The sequence below is a fragment of the Engraulis encrasicolus genome, unplaced genomic scaffold (assembly GCF_034702125.1).
Source record: "Engraulis encrasicolus isolate BLACKSEA-1 unplaced genomic scaffold, IST_EnEncr_1.0 scaffold_45_np1212, whole genome shotgun sequence".
Taxonomy (NCBI): Eukaryota; Metazoa; Chordata; class Actinopteri; order Clupeiformes; family Engraulidae; genus Engraulis; species Engraulis encrasicolus.
Window position 1 is genome coordinate 482,443 of NW_026945764.1, and position 17,338 is coordinate 499,780.

General features: G+C 40.7%; 1 long non-coding RNA gene and 1 pseudogene across 1 annotated transcript; both read right to left on the bottom strand.

Moving 5' to 3' along the window:
* Positions 1-17,338, bottom strand: part of LOC134444114 (protein NLRC5-like) — a 116,034-nt pseudogene that overhangs the window by 82,260 nt on the left and 16,436 nt on the right.
* On the bottom strand, positions 7,587-9,409 carry LOC134444107 (uncharacterized). Its single transcript, XR_010033873.1, has 3 exons — positions 9,310-9,409; positions 7,765-7,854; positions 7,587-7,659 (listed from the first exon to the last, which is right to left on the bottom strand). It is a non-coding gene; the product is annotated as an uncharacterized LOC134444107 (long non-coding RNA).

Here is a 17,338-nt window from a genome sequence, read left to right on the forward strand (position 1 = left end):
TCTTGATCGTCTGTGAACTTAACAAGATTGGAGTGGTACTGTAGGTTGACGTCCAGTCATTTATTAGCAGGGTGAAAAGCAGAAGGCTGAGCATGATTGTGCAAGCTGTGACTCCTGCCCTGCCTGTATCCCAGGGCAAGCAAGGGGCATGGACCAGGTGGGAGTACTGCATCCAAAGGGTAATTTATTGGTTGGACATCTTGCAAGGCCACTCCACTTGCGCCGTTTGGATAGCTACAGCAGCAGCAGCTCCTTTTACTTTGTGATCTCTGGCTCCATCAACTCTAAAACCAGCCGGGCCTTCTCTTGCTTGTATCCAAGTCCTACAGACTTAACTGGAAGATGAAGCAGATTCTTGCCAAAGAGTTATACATGCATTGGTAGCATCATAGCTTGAGTGCACTGGGAGAATGACATAACTAGCAATTCAAGGTACTTCATAATGATGGCCACAGGTCACATTCATTTCAGCAGGATGGGGAATTCTCGGGCATCATGTTTAGCCAGCTACTATGATTTAGCCTGTTACTATGATGCTGCACAATATTTCAAGATCAAGTCAATCTGGTCAAACTGCTCATATCTGTGCTATTTCAGCGCTGCCCAAATTTTGGAAACTCAATGCACTTTGCTTGACACACACCATTAAGAATATGGCTCACACTTCAGCTTGGCCAGAGTCACGATGGAAGTCATGGATGAATTTCCTGTTTAATGTTTATTATATTTGAATTAAAAAAATAACACATTTTGTTCCAAATTCAAATTCTTCAGCACGAGTCCAGAGTTTAATATTATTGGGATCAGTATGATGTGGATAATTCTAAGTTAATTCCCAAAATATTATTTTAATTTACTTGGTCAAAACAAACATGAACCACCACTTTTCCTGGTCATTTCAAGGTCTATATAAGATCACCGGGCCAACATACAGTATAAATAAATATATATAATAAATAAATAAAATGTAAAAACATACATATATTTAAAGTAAAGTGAAAATAATCACAAACAAAGGGGATAGCAGTACTTAGCTTACATACAGTATGCCAGAGCAGATTTGGCTAATATCACAGTAGGCTGCCATCAATCAAAACAAAATCAAAATGCATTTATAACCATTCATAATATCAGGGAAATATTCAAACAACATTACATGGTGAAAAAAAAACCATATCAAACACCTCTATTCCTGGTCATTTCAATGTCATTTTATGTCCACATTCATCTCTTGTCTATCCATACAGGAAGCAGTGAAAAGTTAAATTTTGAATCCTTCGTATGGATTCCTTGCTTTTTACCATTGATCATTACTGTCAAAATAAAATAAACAAATACATTTTAAAACATGCACATGCAACACATGTATATTAATGTAAAACATAATCATAATTGGGAAAAAAAACCTAAAATGCACAAAAGGAAGAGGTTAGCGGTATTTAGCCTAACCGCTAGGCCAAATTTGTGTAATATTACAATACCATACAGTTGGAAATTGATTTTTTAACAGCAAACTGCACTAATAACCATATATATATCACGAACATAGTCTAATGACAACATTACAAGGTTGAAACATGCATCAAACACCACTATTCCTGGTCATTTCAATGCAATTTTAAGGCCAGAGTCAATTTAAGGGCCCGGCGGCGGCCATCTTGAAAATGAGGCCTTTCCTGAAGTCAGATTTTGGCAGATTTTTAGTATGTTGTTAAGTACATCTGATAGTACTGTAAACCACTGAGAAACCTTTTGTTAGAATTTTTTTGGGGTTAGGTGTATTTTTCTCATAAATGCACTCGCCTATACATTTAATCAGAAAACGATAATATTCAGATACAACATTGCAACTGATGTGTCTAGTAATGCCTGATGTCTACCTAATACAAAAAAAAAATCCAAGAAAAGATATTTAAACATATCAGTATGTTTCAGAAGCACATGAATGATTCTTTTTCAGCTCTACATCTACATATTGATGTATCCTAGATATGTCTAAACCTTAACACAGGGAAACATTTTATTACAATGCACATTTAACTGCACATCTTATGCATATCTGATCAACTTCAATTCAAACCAGAAATGGCAGCTGATACTGCTCAGGTGGTCTGGTGGTAGCTACCGCTAAGCATAGACAAGGAGTGTGTTACAATATGCGGCCTTGCCTCCTCCACTAGTGCTTGTCTCCTCGTCCCGCCTCCTGGCCCCTCCTCCGTAGAGAAAACTATAAAGTTTCCCAGCTGTCAGCCTAGCCACAACAACTTTTGAGGGACTATTTTTCATTCACCATCCCAATTGCAAAAGAGAAAAAGACTCTACAATTGAGCTTTTGCAAGATATTGAAATATAATGCTGTTGTCTGATGTTATCATGACATATTACTTCCTGGTACGAGGAGACAAGCACAAGTGGAGGAAGCAAGGTCGCATATTGTAACGCATTCAAGTTGTCCCCAGTTGTAACTTGCCCCCTCCTAGCCCTTTTTGCTAGGGGTGCGTGGGTAATATTAGGAAGCCATGAACAGTGTACATGAACGCTGCTTTTCGCCTGTGCCTAGACCTGATACTGCCTTGAAAATCATCATCTGACAGAATATACCCTGTAAAGCACTAACTTGATATAAACACAAATTAGCAAAAGAGGTAGGCTACATTTTTTGAAGATGAGATTATTTGCATCAAACAAATTGAAACTTTTTCACCATGGTGTACTTGAAAGTTGAATTGGCTTGTAAGAAGCACAGCTGACTACAAGTTTATTTATTTACTAATCATAAACATATTAAATCACTAACTTGAGTTTCTTGACTCTGCAGTGTGAATCCCCCAGTAGAGCACAGAATTTCTTCACTCCTGAGTCTCCTGGTTTCTTCTCACTCAGGTCCAGGTCTGTCAGAAGTAAGGGGTTTTTACCCAGAAGTCCATTCAGATACTCAAATGCTTTCTCTGCATTATTCCCCAGGAACCTACGGGGGTGGGGGTGGGGGTGGGGGGTGGAGGGGCAATGATGTTTGCATCAACGGTCTCTACCAAATACAATATAAAATGTCCTTATTTCCATCGTATGAGATAACATTTTGATGCCTCAATCCAACTTCGTTCTTTCACCTCAGGCTGCATTTTTTATCTGTAAATACTGAAGTGAGGAGCTCCACTCCGGAGTCTCCAGGATCGTTTCCTCTCAGGTCCAGCTCCTCCAGGTGTGAGGGGTTTGATTTGAGAGCTGAGGCCAGAGCAGCATATCCTTCTCCTGTTACACCACAGTCAGATAGCCTGAAGAGAAAGATGTGTATTGCTGATGTTTTTTTGTGTTAATGTACGTGCCATTAGAAAGAAACACATCTGAATAATACATATCCTGTATTTCAATGTCATTTCTACCTTTTTAACGTACATCATCTAATGTACGTATAATAACTGTGCTTTTACCAACTCCAACTAGTAGCAACTCGAGAATCAACTTAATCAACTTTTTTTTTGTAAAATACAGTGTCCTAATCATGGTGATGTACAGCATTACATGTCCTCTCCCACCATGTGGCTGTAGTCAACAGTGGGACTCTTTTCCACGGGTAAACATATACAAGGAAAGGCATAACCCATTTGCAAATGTCATAGTCAACCTTATCAACTACTGTAATCAATGCAGCCCTAAAGATGAGACAATATTTTCACAGATCAGTCATTTATTTAGCGCAGCATTTCTTCGTAATAACTGCTGTGTTTTTAAAATGTGGGCTTTGGATGGACCTTTACTGCAATGATAGTTTACAAAACAATAGAGAAACACAAATACAATTTAAATCACAAACGTGAGCTTCTTGATTCTGCAGTGTGAATCCTCCAGTAGAGCACAGAAATCCTTAACGTCTGGGTCTCCTTGTATCTTTTTCCTCAGGTCCAGCTCTGTGAGAAGTAGTGGATTTTTTTGTAAGAGCCTCTCCAGATACAGATATGCGCTCTCTGCAGCATCACTCTTCAAAAACCTATAGAAAGAAAATAATTATGTCCAGACTATGCCCCATTATTTCAGAAAAAGGTAAAACAAACCTAAATGGCTCACCTCAGTCTGCATTTCTGATTAGTCAGTGCTGAAGTGAGGAGCTTTACTCCAGAGTCTCCAGGGTCGTTTCCTCTCAGGTCCAGCTCCTCCAGGTGTGAAGGGTTTGATTTGAGAGCTGAGGCCAGAGCAGCATATCCTTCTCCTGTTATGTTAGAGTACGAAAGCCTGGAAAGAGTGTACGTCATTATTCTTAAATATCTAAGTTAATGTGTGTGGCAGCCGTGGTGAAATGGTTAGGACGTTAGCCCTGTAGATCACAGGGTTGCAAGTTTAATCCCCAGCCCCCTCCCTACATGGCTGATGTGCACTTGAGCAAGGCACGTATCCCCACACTGCTCCAGGGACTGTAACCAACACCCTGTAATTATCTGTAAGTCTCTTTGGATAAAAGTGTCAGCTAAGTGTAATGCCATGTAATGTAAAGTACTTAACCCTGTGCAGAAACAAGTACAAGATGCAACATGTTTTATTGTCTGATACTCTGATATTATCTACAAATTTCATGAGCAATTGATTTTGTTGTGCTCAAAAAATGTAAGAAATGTTAAAAAAGGCAAAAATACAGGAAAGTGAAAAAATATATTTTCGTTAAAAAAACAGATTAGAAAGAGGTTGAATTACCCCAATGACCTGAGGGAAGAAGCTTATTGTGCTGGTGTGGGCACACATAAACCTGTATCTGTGGCCAGATGGTAGTAAGGTGAAGTGTGACTCGGGTCGTGTATGCGTATAGTACACTTACCCCTCATTACCCAACGTTAGTTATAAATGGATGCTGGCTGGGTCAGTTTTTATGATGCGCTGAGCAGACATGAATGCATTTCCTGTATGTCAGTGCAATTCATGTCTTTTTCTATACTCTGGAGCCAACAGTCTTATGGCATGGCTGCACATCAAATCTTAACACCAATACAGTAGCTGTCTGACCTGTGTCATTGGTAGCAGTCTAACAGATGAATCGCTATTTGTGCATTATTTCACTTACATGAGTTTCTTGAATCTGCAGTGTGAATCACTCAGTAGAGCACAGAACTGCTTCACTCCTGAGTCTCCTGGTTTCTTCTCACTCAGGTCCAGCTCTGTTAGGAGTAAGGGATTTCCACCCAGAACTTCACAAAGATAATCATAGGCTGTCTGTGCTTCATCGCTCTTCAAAAACCTGTAAAGAAGAGAGGAAATTACATATTTCATCATAACTAAAACCCCTTCCTGTCACCATATTACCCCTGCACTCCAACATCTCCACTGGCTCCCTATCAAATTTAGAATTCACTTTAAAATACTTCTCCACACCTTCAAGGCTATCCACAATCTTGCCCCTCCTTATTTATCTAATCTTATTCACATTGCTATTCCCTCCCGCCCCCTCCGTTCCTCTTCCTCCATTCTCCTCTCTGTCCCTTCTGCACATCTCAGCACCATGGGGAACAGAGCTTTCAGTTGCTCTGCTCCTCAGCTCTGGAATGTGCTTCCCCCTGACATCCGCAATACCCCTGTTCAAATCCAGACCTAAAACTCATCTATTTCTGCAAACCTACTCAAACTCAACAACGACAAAATAGAGATCATTGCAGTGTACCCCCCATCCCAGGCCAAGGAGGTTGCTGATCTGTCCCTGGATGTGGATGGCTATACCATCAGGCCATCCTCAGAGGTGCGAAACCTAGGTGTCGTCCTTGACCCTTCCCTCTCATTCCAGTCTCACATCAAAAACATCACCAAATCTGCCTTCTTCCATCTCAAGAACATCTCCAGACTCCGGCCCTCACTCTCTGACTCTGTGACCGAAACACTTATCCATGCTTTCATTACTTCCCGCCTGGACTACTGCAATGGGGTACTGTATGGCCTACCCAAGAAAGCCACAGCACGAAAAGGGGGATTTGTGACAATGAGCTCGTCCCAAATCGCCCACGGACTTGCCTAACTTTCGTCTGATTTTGAGCGCTGAGAGAATGCGAAATTAACAGTTTTGGTGTCACGTAAATCGCCCGGAAGCGAATCAGAGCCGTGGAGAGGTCTCACAGCAGGGTGTTAATGGCCCAACGATTAACATGAAAGGCAATGACAGCCAGCCCGGAACGCGGACTAGCCTTGCTCTTATTGGACGAAAAAGACACGTGACTCAAAGTAAAAGAGCTGCGCTGTTGGTTAGCATGGTCGGCAGCTACGACCTTCTATTGGTCACGTTGGATTAATTTATGCATACCGTAGGCCTATACGGTAGGTCCGTATAATTATGCAAAAATTATTATTACTAATATACCTAGGTTGATTTTACTTTGTGTATTCACATCATTATGTTCACATCATTATAGACTGCACTGTGATGGGGCTTCAGCATGCATGATGTGAATTTATTGCTAAAATGAAAATGAATGAAATGAAAATGATTTTTTTAAATGCTTTTAATATCACACCAAACAATGTACACACACTTAGACAGGAACCGTGCATTTCATAAATATACATAATTTAAAACTACATACATACCCTGCAAACAATATACTCTAGGCTATATGCAGTGATGTATAGGCTACAGTAGCCTACTCAGGTCACAAATGTACAACTCAGAAACAAACACGCATCTCTCTCCCAAGCGGCGTTTCCGATTGTCTCCCACGTCCTAACACTGGCCGTCAGAGCAATGAAGAAATCTTAATACTCAACAGCACTCAAATTTTGCCTAGTAGAACAGGTGAGGTCAGGCATAAACGCGTTGTCCTGACCGTCTGTTAAGACAATGCGATGCGACACAGAAAAGACGGGCGGCTCTCCGTGCATAGTGACTAAAAGTTAGCATCAACTTTGAAAAAGGGTCAAGTCACCATCAGAAGAAAACGGCCGTCTTGTAAAACATGTGTTTGAGTGAAACGGTAGACGGTAGGGACTTTGCGAGGCTATTTATTTAATGCCTACATATAACGTGACCCAAAATGTCTCTAAGCTGCACGTTGCAATATAGCCAAGTATTCGAGAAAACCTGATGCAGCCAGAGTCCAACAACTTCAGTGCACCAGAAGTGAATTCGCCTTCTAGTTGGGTGCGTGCGTCACGTGTATTTAATAGAATATATGCGCATGTACAATACAGCTACCTTATTACCTGGAATATTTTTGAGGGCTGATATTACAAAAAGCTAGTAGGTAATTTTACTTTTCTTTTCTCTACCTACCATTCAACCATGAGTGGTTGGCTCTGTCCACCCACCAGTTTGAACTAAATAACTAAGATTTTTTTGTATTTTATTTTTTATTTTATTTTTTTTTGGGGGGGGGGGGGTGAAAGGGGAAAATAAGTTCAAAAATGTAAATAATAATAATTAAAAAAAACGGATTTCATAGGCCCCTACGACAGGTTAGGTTTGGGAAGGGCACAATTCATAAAACTCAGAAACATACAATGCTTTTTCAAAAAAAGGGTTCTATGTTCCCCGCTGCATCCAAGTAGACTGCTGCCACATTGCTAAGAGCAGGTTGTTATTACACCTCTGACAGGTTAGGTTAGGCATTTCACCCTGCCAAGACACTGGACCTTCTATGATCAGGGCGTCCTCGTCATACTGCAGCAGGCACCCTGTTGTTTCTACAGCTCCTAGAAGAGAGACAAATAAATTAAATACTTCGCCATGCATCTCATATTGACATAGCTAATGTATCAATGAGCAAGTCATATTGGTCACAAAGAAGTTAATCTTACATTCTTTCAGTCTTCTATGGCAAGACTGCTCCTCATAAGAGCTGTTAGGCCTTCAAGTGACTCGTCTTCGCCATATTATGAGACAGCAGCCTGTGAAAACATGGTAAACAGAATAACCCATTAACCTTGGGTCCTAATATAATACATGGACATAAACTAGCCTACATTATTTAGACAATGTCAGTAGACCTCCACGTGAAACAATAAGAAAAAGTGACCATGCATAATTTCAATTTCTTGAAGAGGCCAGCTACACTTATTTGTGCAACAAGTGCTGTTTTGAGGACCCATACGTTTTAAGGACATGCTGCCTACTGTTGCAAATGCCAGGGTATTTCACATTGATTTCGGGGTGGCGTGCTCTATGCCAGTGTTTCCCAACCTTTTTTTGTCTTAAGTACCCCCTAAGCCTTTTCTCATACCACAAGTACCCCCTGACTCATGCTTTATATCCCAATGTGACTATGCTCCATACATGTTTTCATTTTTCCAAGTACCCCCTGCAGGGTGCTCGCGTACCCCTAGTGGTACACGTACCCCTGGTTGGGAAAGACTGCTCTATGCAACACTTATTTGTGCAACAAGTGCTGTTTTGAGGGCCCATACTTTTTAAGGACAGGTTGCCTACTGTTGCAAATGCCAGGGTATTTCACATTGATTTCCAAACTATTTATTTCCTAACTACAGGGACGTTAGTCGATACATAGTAATGACGCTACGACCAAGCTACTAGGGAATGTAATTAAACTAGTCGCTTCGCTACTGCCCAGCACTGAAAACCAACATACCCAGACGGCACACCAATCTTGCCAACGTCGCCTAGATGCATTTTTGCCGCTGTAAAATACATTGGCAAGACGTCCAAGCATTAGTTCATCAGCGAAATGCCGGGCAGACGTGAAAAATGAGCAGTGCCCAGCAACTAGTTGATGAGCTAACGCAATAGCATGCTAACGGTAGCCTTTGTCAATCTTAAGCGCTGGGAGATGGTCACTCCCATGTAAGATCACTCCCGGACGTGTAGTCCCAGGTGACCCTATCAATCCCAGGCGTTCTATCCCACCCGATTACATTTCTCGTATTATCATACACTACCACATACAAGCAATTTAGGGTTAGGTTTAGGATTAAGGTAAGGGTTAGGTTTAGGGTACGTAACAAAAAACTAACATCAAAAAGATAACTAGCTCGGTGGGCTCGATAGTCTGGCTAGTGGGAGCGAACCGACTGGGGATCGAACCGCGCTGGGAGCGACAAACTGGGAATCATCTTTAGGCAGGGGAAAGGCAATTGAGAACGAGCAATGTCAAACAACTTACCATCAACAAGTATACTTAACATATTCACCGTTTCACTACTGCATTTTGTCATTACGATGCTCGCAAGTTATCAGAATTGAGTAGCGTACAGCAGCAACAAGAGTAGTCACATTCATTGAGGGGACTTGTGCTACAACTTAGCAATGGCGGATCTGTGTTCAGAGGAGCTATTCAATTGCTCTTGAGTACTGAAACTTTAAACCACAGTTGAGTAAAATTTACTTACATGTATGTGAAGCCCATTTTCCGTTGGTATGTGAGGAACTTTCCCCCATGTCGCCAAGAAACTTGTAACAGTGAAACCACACAGACAGCGCGTGGTTCTGTTCAGATAGGTCTGTGTAGTGATGGGGAACTTGAAGCGAGGCTTCGAAGCCTGCTTCGAGCAAAAGTGGGCGTAACATATGAAGCCTTGCTTCGAGGCTTGTGTCCGCAACGTAAAAACCACGTGACAATGCCAGATGAGGCTTCACATTTTGCGATGCGCGTCGAGGTTTCATTGCGCGCCGCTACCCAAACGAGCTTTCTGCGCCTCAGAGCACTTCTCAAGTTTTCAAGATTTGTTGTTGAGACTGGATATGTAGGCTAGTGGCTTTGATTTGGTTCCACTCTGCAATAAATTCAGCTCATGCCGTAGATTGACCCAAATGTCAAAATGATCTATGCACCTCCAATTCCCTTTTGAAGTAGTTTTTATAAAGTGAGACGCTTCCGAAGACGAGGTGGGAAATTGTTTTAGTTCTACCGCTAAGCAACCATAAACGAGACAGCAGTTCTGTCAGCAATTATTAATACTTAACTAGGCCTACAGCTAAATAAGAGAACAGACCTATTTTATTTATTATAGGTTTTGTGCGGGTTTTAACAGTCTTTACAAGTTGATTCATGTTGACTAGGCCTACAACAAGGAAACTCTGCTAAGTTGTGCAGAGTCAAGCGGCTAGCGCAGTGGTTAAAGTGTCCGAGCTGGGTTTTCAGGATCATCAGATCAAATCCCTGTAGTAGTGACATGATGATAATCCAACTAGTTCTTGCTTTCGCAGGGTAGCTTTCTAATAAACTTGACCAAGTAAACCATGACATCATTCTGCCAGGCGACTGAGTGCTACCTTTATAATTGTGAGTTCGAATATAAGTAGTGGATAGCTGATATTTGTTGGTATCCCTTGAATTACATTTAATTCATATAGAATTATAGTAGGCTAATATTTCTTTCTGGTTATTTTAATTGGCTGCTTATTGTGTTGCGTTTATGGCCGATCACTCCCAGTTGCGCGCCGACCTCCACACAATGATGCTCTCTCACTTCCACGATAACACAGGGTCAGCGTTAACCTTGATTTTAGTGTCCCACAATCACGAGTAATTAATTCCATACACACACACCATCACATTTATTGAAACAGAACGGATACAAATAAGACGCGAGAAATCAAATCCAATGCCTGCGGTGTCAATTCATTGCACACCAGATGGCGCCAGTGAGAACTGAGGCTTCGAGAAAGGCTTCGAAAGCTCGAACCTTTTTGCATGAAAGCCTCATTGGTTCAGGAAGCCTCATTTCGCCATCACTAGGTCTGTGTTGTTGACCGCGGTAGATGGCTTCTTTGTGGCTTGTGTGTGGAATTCGCATTGTGCGAATTAGTTGTACTGCCACCTAAAGGCTTGGTGTAGAACTAATTTAACCAGAGACAGTCTGTTTTGAACTTCCTTGAACAATCCTTGCTTTAGTTCAGAATAATTTAAAAACCAGAGTGGCCAAGCACATTGATGTTTTTCCTCAAAAGCAGGGGTGAGGAACCTTTTTAATTCAAAGGGTCACTTCAAAATGTAGGCTATGTCCAAGAAAGATCATTCAGATGTTTCTATTCTGATTTCTATTCGGTTCATTTAAATGTTTATAGCACCGATCGAATTGTTCGATCAACTTCATTTCTGAGCTTATAGTATCATAATAAAATGTACTGACAGCAGAGCTGTGGCTAGAAGAAAGGTTTAATGCAGGGGTGGGGAACCTTTTTCATTCGAAGGGCCACTTCAAATTCCTACCATGGTCATAAAATCCTCCGGGGGCCGTACTATGAACACAAATCAGGATTTCCCCATGAAATTTAGGCATATATAGACACCTTTAGGCCTATATAGACATATAGACACCTTTAAAGGTAGACACATTTAAAACAGTCCCCACCTTTTCTAGGTCCCCTGAATATAGGCCTAACTTAATTGCATTGGAAATGTAATTTCTAAGATTCCTTTAGGCCTGCAAAATATGTCATAGGCCTATTTCATGTGAAGTTGCAAAACATTATAATGATATCAGGGGCCGGATAAAACGGCCTCAAGGGCCCTCGAGACATAGGTTCACTACCCCTGGTTTAATGGTTAGTGATTCTGAAAAACACCACTGGGCAGCGTGAACAAACATACATACAGACACACACACACACACACACACACACACACACACACACACACACACACACACACACACACACACACACACACACACACACACACACACACACACACACACACACACATTTTAGTAAAAGGCCAAAAAATGCCCTAGGGCCCCCAACAATCCCGTTGCCTAGGGACCCCAAAATCCTAGAAACAGGCCTGCCGACCCCCCACTCCCTCCCACCCACCTGACCTCACCCCACCCCACCCCACTTGAAATTCACTGTAGCAGCTCCCGACCTGATCACTGGCATTTACATATTAAAGGCTCTCCTAAGAAGGGGATGGGAGGGGGGCATGGGGGAGCCGCAAATGCTGTGGCTTGAGGTATGAGGCAGTTTAAGGTGCAAAACTCATCCACATATTCCTCTTTTCATGCAGTGAGCCTTGGAACGACTACAGTACGTTCAAAATTCAGCAGCCAGAATTATGTCTCGCACGAAGCGGTGGCAACACATCACTCCCACACTCAGACAGCTTCACTGGCTCCCAGTGAAGTCCCGCATTCAGTATAAAATTCTCCTGCTGACATACAAATCACTTCACTCTCTTGCTCCTCAGTATCTCTCTGAACTCCTCCAACCCCACTCCCAGTCCAGGTCTCTGCGGTCTTCTGAAAAGGACAATCTCATCATCCCCCGAGCCAGACTCCGTACTGTTGGTGACAGAGCTTTTTGTGTTGCTGCCCCCACGCTCTGGAACAGTCTACCTCCCAACATACGCCAGGCCCCCACACTGGCTACGTTCAAGAAGCACCTGAAATCACATCTATTCACAGAGGCATATGGACTTTAACTTCACTGGCCCATCCTCTGCCCCTTCAACCTCAACCACCCACCCCCCCCGCGCCCCCACCCACCCAATGTAAAGCGACCTTGGGCTCCTTGAAAGGCGGTATAGAAAACCAAGTCATTATTATTATTATTATTATTATTATTATTATTATTATTATTACCATTATTATTATTATTATTATTTCAGTTAGCCTATTCTTTATGACTATTTAACTCTATTTTGTTTTATTTTGTTTTTTTATTTATTTTCTATATATCTATATTTTGTTTACAATCTGTTTATCTGTCTTGTTTTATTTTGCCTCTCTCTGTACAGTGTCCTTGAGTTTTTTGAAAGGCGCTTTTAAATAAAATGCATTCTTATTATTATTATATTTGATGTATAATATGAAGGTAGAATATCTTTATAACGCCGCCTGTATTATATTTCATGAGTAAACTTCCGAGACCTCTCCCCACTGACATGAAATAAAAAAATTCTCAAAAAAATGTTGTACTGTAAAAATGTTGTCTGTAATTGTACTGGGCTGGAAAACATGCTAATTTCTACAAGGGGGCAGCAGTCAACAACAATCTCACAGTAGCTGAACAGGAAGGGAGACTTTCTCCATGAGTGGAGAAGAAAGATCATCAAATCTGGTGTACACATTTCCTAAATATTGTTGTGTACACTTTGATTTGAACATTTACTTTGTGTAATTAATCAGGGATGAGTTAAAGGGGTATGCCACTATTTTGGGGCTTAATACAGTTAAAATTGTTGGCTGGGGTTTATAAAGGTGGTAAAGTGTCTTATTTTTCATGTTAAGCGTTGTCTTGCTTTAAGACAAGTTAAAAGAGGGAATATGTCGTTAAGCTAGTGAAAGTCAATGGATCCGTGTAGCATTGTAGCATGCTACACGGATCCATTGACTTTCACTAGCTTAGCGACATGCTCCCTCTTTTAACTTGTCTTAAAGCAAGACAACGGTTTTCGTGGACACACACAAAATGGCAAATTTCATGTATAATGGAAAGGACAGTGGTGTTTCTGACAGTTTTGTCATATTGTGATGATTACTGTGAATCAACATTTGCAATCGTCTTGGGCAAAACAAGTTTCTTTACATGCTAATATGAAGACTGAATCTGACATTTGGAAAACAGGACGGCATGAAAACGCCCCAAACCAGTATTAAATATTCATTCTTGCTGAGGGAAATAATGCTATGTCTACACTTTCTGTATTATATGAAAGATAAATGTTTTCTAATGTCCAAAACATCATTGGATGCAGTTAATAGTTAGTGGAATTGACAAATAAAATCCACGGACTTAAAAGTGTAGGCGAATTAGAGAATCACTCCTACACAAAATGAAGGCTGCGCTTGCCGTTTTCCAGCGGTGTTGTAAATTGCTCTACTTGTCCACCAAAGCAGCTATGATATCTACATGCAAGTGGGTGTTAATGAAAAGTGAGTAACAGCCACTCTAATAGTGGTAGTAACATCATTGCTTAGCTTATTTAGTTTGTGTTAGCATGCTAACTAGCGATTTCTTAGATCAGAATTCCATAATCACAAACGGTTGCTGATTAAAGCACATAGTTCCAAAACACGCTCAGCAACTCCAGCATCATGCAATGGCTGGTTTCATATGATTGAATTCCTCATGTATATCCACCATTAGGATGAAACAATTCCCCTCCTCTGTCCAGCTGTGAGTGCACTGACACAGAGATTCCCATCTTGAGTCCTTGCCAAAATGCTGCCGCCCACCCCCTCTCAGCACTGTCTGCTTATTGGTTCACAGACTTATCCTCCGACCAGAGACAGTTGACAACAATATTACTATTGGCCGAAATTTCTTTGTGCTGTGAACTACGAGCAGTGCACAAGTCTACAGGTGCGCAGCTTATATGGAACTTTGGATTTCCCCCCATAAAATCGCAATTTTCATTTTTTTAAATCACGATTTTTATTAAAATTCTATTAATTGTACAGCCCTAATCAATTGTATCAGTTGCCTATTCATATCTGTTGGGCAGTCATCTTAGGAAAAGGGGAGTCATCTTGAATTTCAAGCGGCCTGCATACCTTTTTAAAATAGTAATGTTGTATCTGTAGAAATATAAAGACATTGGTAAACGAATAATTACTTCATTATTCTATCCATAACTGTATCGATGTTGCACGACTCGGGAAGTAACGTGACCCGTTACAATTTGATGAATTGCACCAGATTGCCCCGGATGCTGACAAAATCTAGACGCAAATAGCAACACAGTGCCACATAAATCTGTAACAAGACGGCTTTTAATATGGTCATTCACCCTCTGTATGCATGACAACAAAATCGCTGATCATGATTACTAAAACGTTAGGTGGGTGGAGTGTATAGTGTTTTTGTGAACAAAAATATAAATTATATTTATTAATTTTCCAACAGCAATGTCAGCTGTCTATCCACCCGACGTCAACACAGCACAAATGATGGCCCCACACATTTCAATAACCTTATTTTTTGTCATTTTCAAGTACAAACGCCTGGTCAATCGTGTTAATCTTAATTGAATGTTTAAGTCCACCACTAACTCAATAGAATTGTAGAACTAGCATTTTGAGACCTAAAACCTAGTTTCATGCACTTGCCAATACAAGCATTTTACAGACATTTTCTTGATCTGATATTGTGTTACAGCCAGTTACTTGGAGAGGTCAAACCTGTATTGGAGGGAATCTGTGGGTTTTTCACCTTTACTTTTACTTTTAATACTACTGTTCCACCTAGATAACCACCTAAGCTAGACCAACTCACCCATCTTGCTTGTATTGCATTATCAATTAAGATCGACTTGACTGACTGGGTGTTTTTACTTGAAAATTGTTGAAATGTGTGGGGCCTATGAGTTTTGGTGTGTTGACGTTGCTATTTTTTAAATAATTGTTTTTATTTGTTATATATTTTCATTTCTTTGTTAAGCACAGTGTTGATGCCCTCAGTGAAAATGTACAACATTCTGCAAATAGCCATGAAAATAAAGAGAATTAATTAAATGAGAAGGTGTGTCCACACTTTTGACCAGTACAGTATGTGGTTGAAAACGTGTTGCCCCTATCCACTGTGTAGTCGTTTACGGCTCTTGTTGCAAAAAATCCATCTCGTGGAAGAGAAAAGAGCACACGTTTTTGCCGAAAAACTTTGTGAACTGCATTAACATTCACCATTTATAATAGGTCATGAAGATCTTTATAGTAGCACCTTAAACAAAAATAACAGCCAAAATGACATCACAGAACAAGGATGAATACCCCGCTTGAAGTGGCGGCTAGTCAAACAAATATTTAGTCGCCAAGTGGCTGATATTGGGGAGAGTTGCTCGACTCGCTAGATTTGCAATAAGCTCCAGGATGCATCACTTTCGGTTTTGTTGGCTTTATTTACTTATCTTCTTCTTCAGGGTTAAAAGGGTTCACAGTATTTCATCCATCTGTAAAATCCACAAAATAGCAAGCCAGTTGTGCAAAGGTGCTGGAAAGTGCCAAAGCGCTGTGCAACTGAAGCTATAAAGTGCAAGGTGTTATATTGTAAGGCATAATCAATACGGTCGGCAAAAGTAGGCCATCCCCAAATCACCCACTTTCCTACTAACTTCTCTGCCATATACCCAGCGCCAGGTGATATACTAAAACTAATCACCACGTGACCCAATCATGCACGTCACCACCCAAACCTGTCAATCACAGTCAAAAAGGTAAAATCTGTCCGCAACACTGCTTAACTGTTCTTTTGTGTCTTTGACATTTTTAAGCAAGAAAACAGACAAAAAGAAATGCAATAAATTATGTTCCTGGTAACTTCTTTTCTAGTTAAATGACGCAGTTACTAACGCAATTACTTTTTTGGAGAAGTACCTAGTAATTGTAATTAATTACAACTAACGTTCCTATCACTGCTACTGCTACTTACCTCAGTTTGCATTTCTGATTCTGATTCCGATTCAGTGCTTTAATGAGGAGTTGCACTCCAGAGTCTCCGGGGTGATTTCCTCTCAGGTCCAGCTCCTCCAGGTGTGAGAGGTTTGATTCGAGAGCTGTGGCAAGGGCAGCATATCCATCACCTGTTATACCACAGTCTGCCAAGCTGAAGAATGAAGAATTGTGTTTTTAAATGCTAGCTGTGCCGGAGTATTTTAATTGAGTCTTGTAGTTGTATTAAAACATTGATGCCTGATGGTGCATTGCGCGTTGAACACATTCTAATGAAAGATGAGGGTCTTAGTGTTTAAATGCAACTCAGTGCATATTTTATGTGCTTCAGAGGCTGAGATATAAAGTTTTTTATAGGTTGAGGACAGCTTTTCTTAAAAAGGGCTCAGACATTAAGCCCCCTTTTTTGCAGGTGCCTTAGGCATCAATGGTTTAACTAAGGTTATGGGAATATTGTAGTTAAAGTAAAACACATAGAGCAAAAAATGAAGAAATACAGCAAGCATGTTAACCCTTTATAGCAATGGTACATTGTAAAGGTATGAAAACAGTTATCTCATTTATAAACACACACACACACACACACACACACACACACACACACACACACACACACACACACACACACACACACACACACACACACACACACACACACACACACACTACAAATGAATTAGGAATACTAGGCCAACACAGTAGGCACAGCACAGCCATAGCAGTCCTGGTAGTGTGCCTCCAAAGAGTAAAAGAGATGAAACCACAGGATGTAGAAGGGTCCAGCAGGCATATTCCCACCAGACTCATCCAGCAGGAGCTGATTCTCGCTTCTCTTTGCAGCCATAGCTTGATTTATTTTTGATTATGTATTCATCATTATTATTGTTATTATTAATTTCAAATGTACCAATATTAACATAATTTCCAAATGTTTCTTTATGTTTTGTTTATAGTCTATACTGTATTTCTATATAGGTCTATATGTAGTGAATATCGATAAAGCTTTAAAATGTACCATTATTAATTGTTA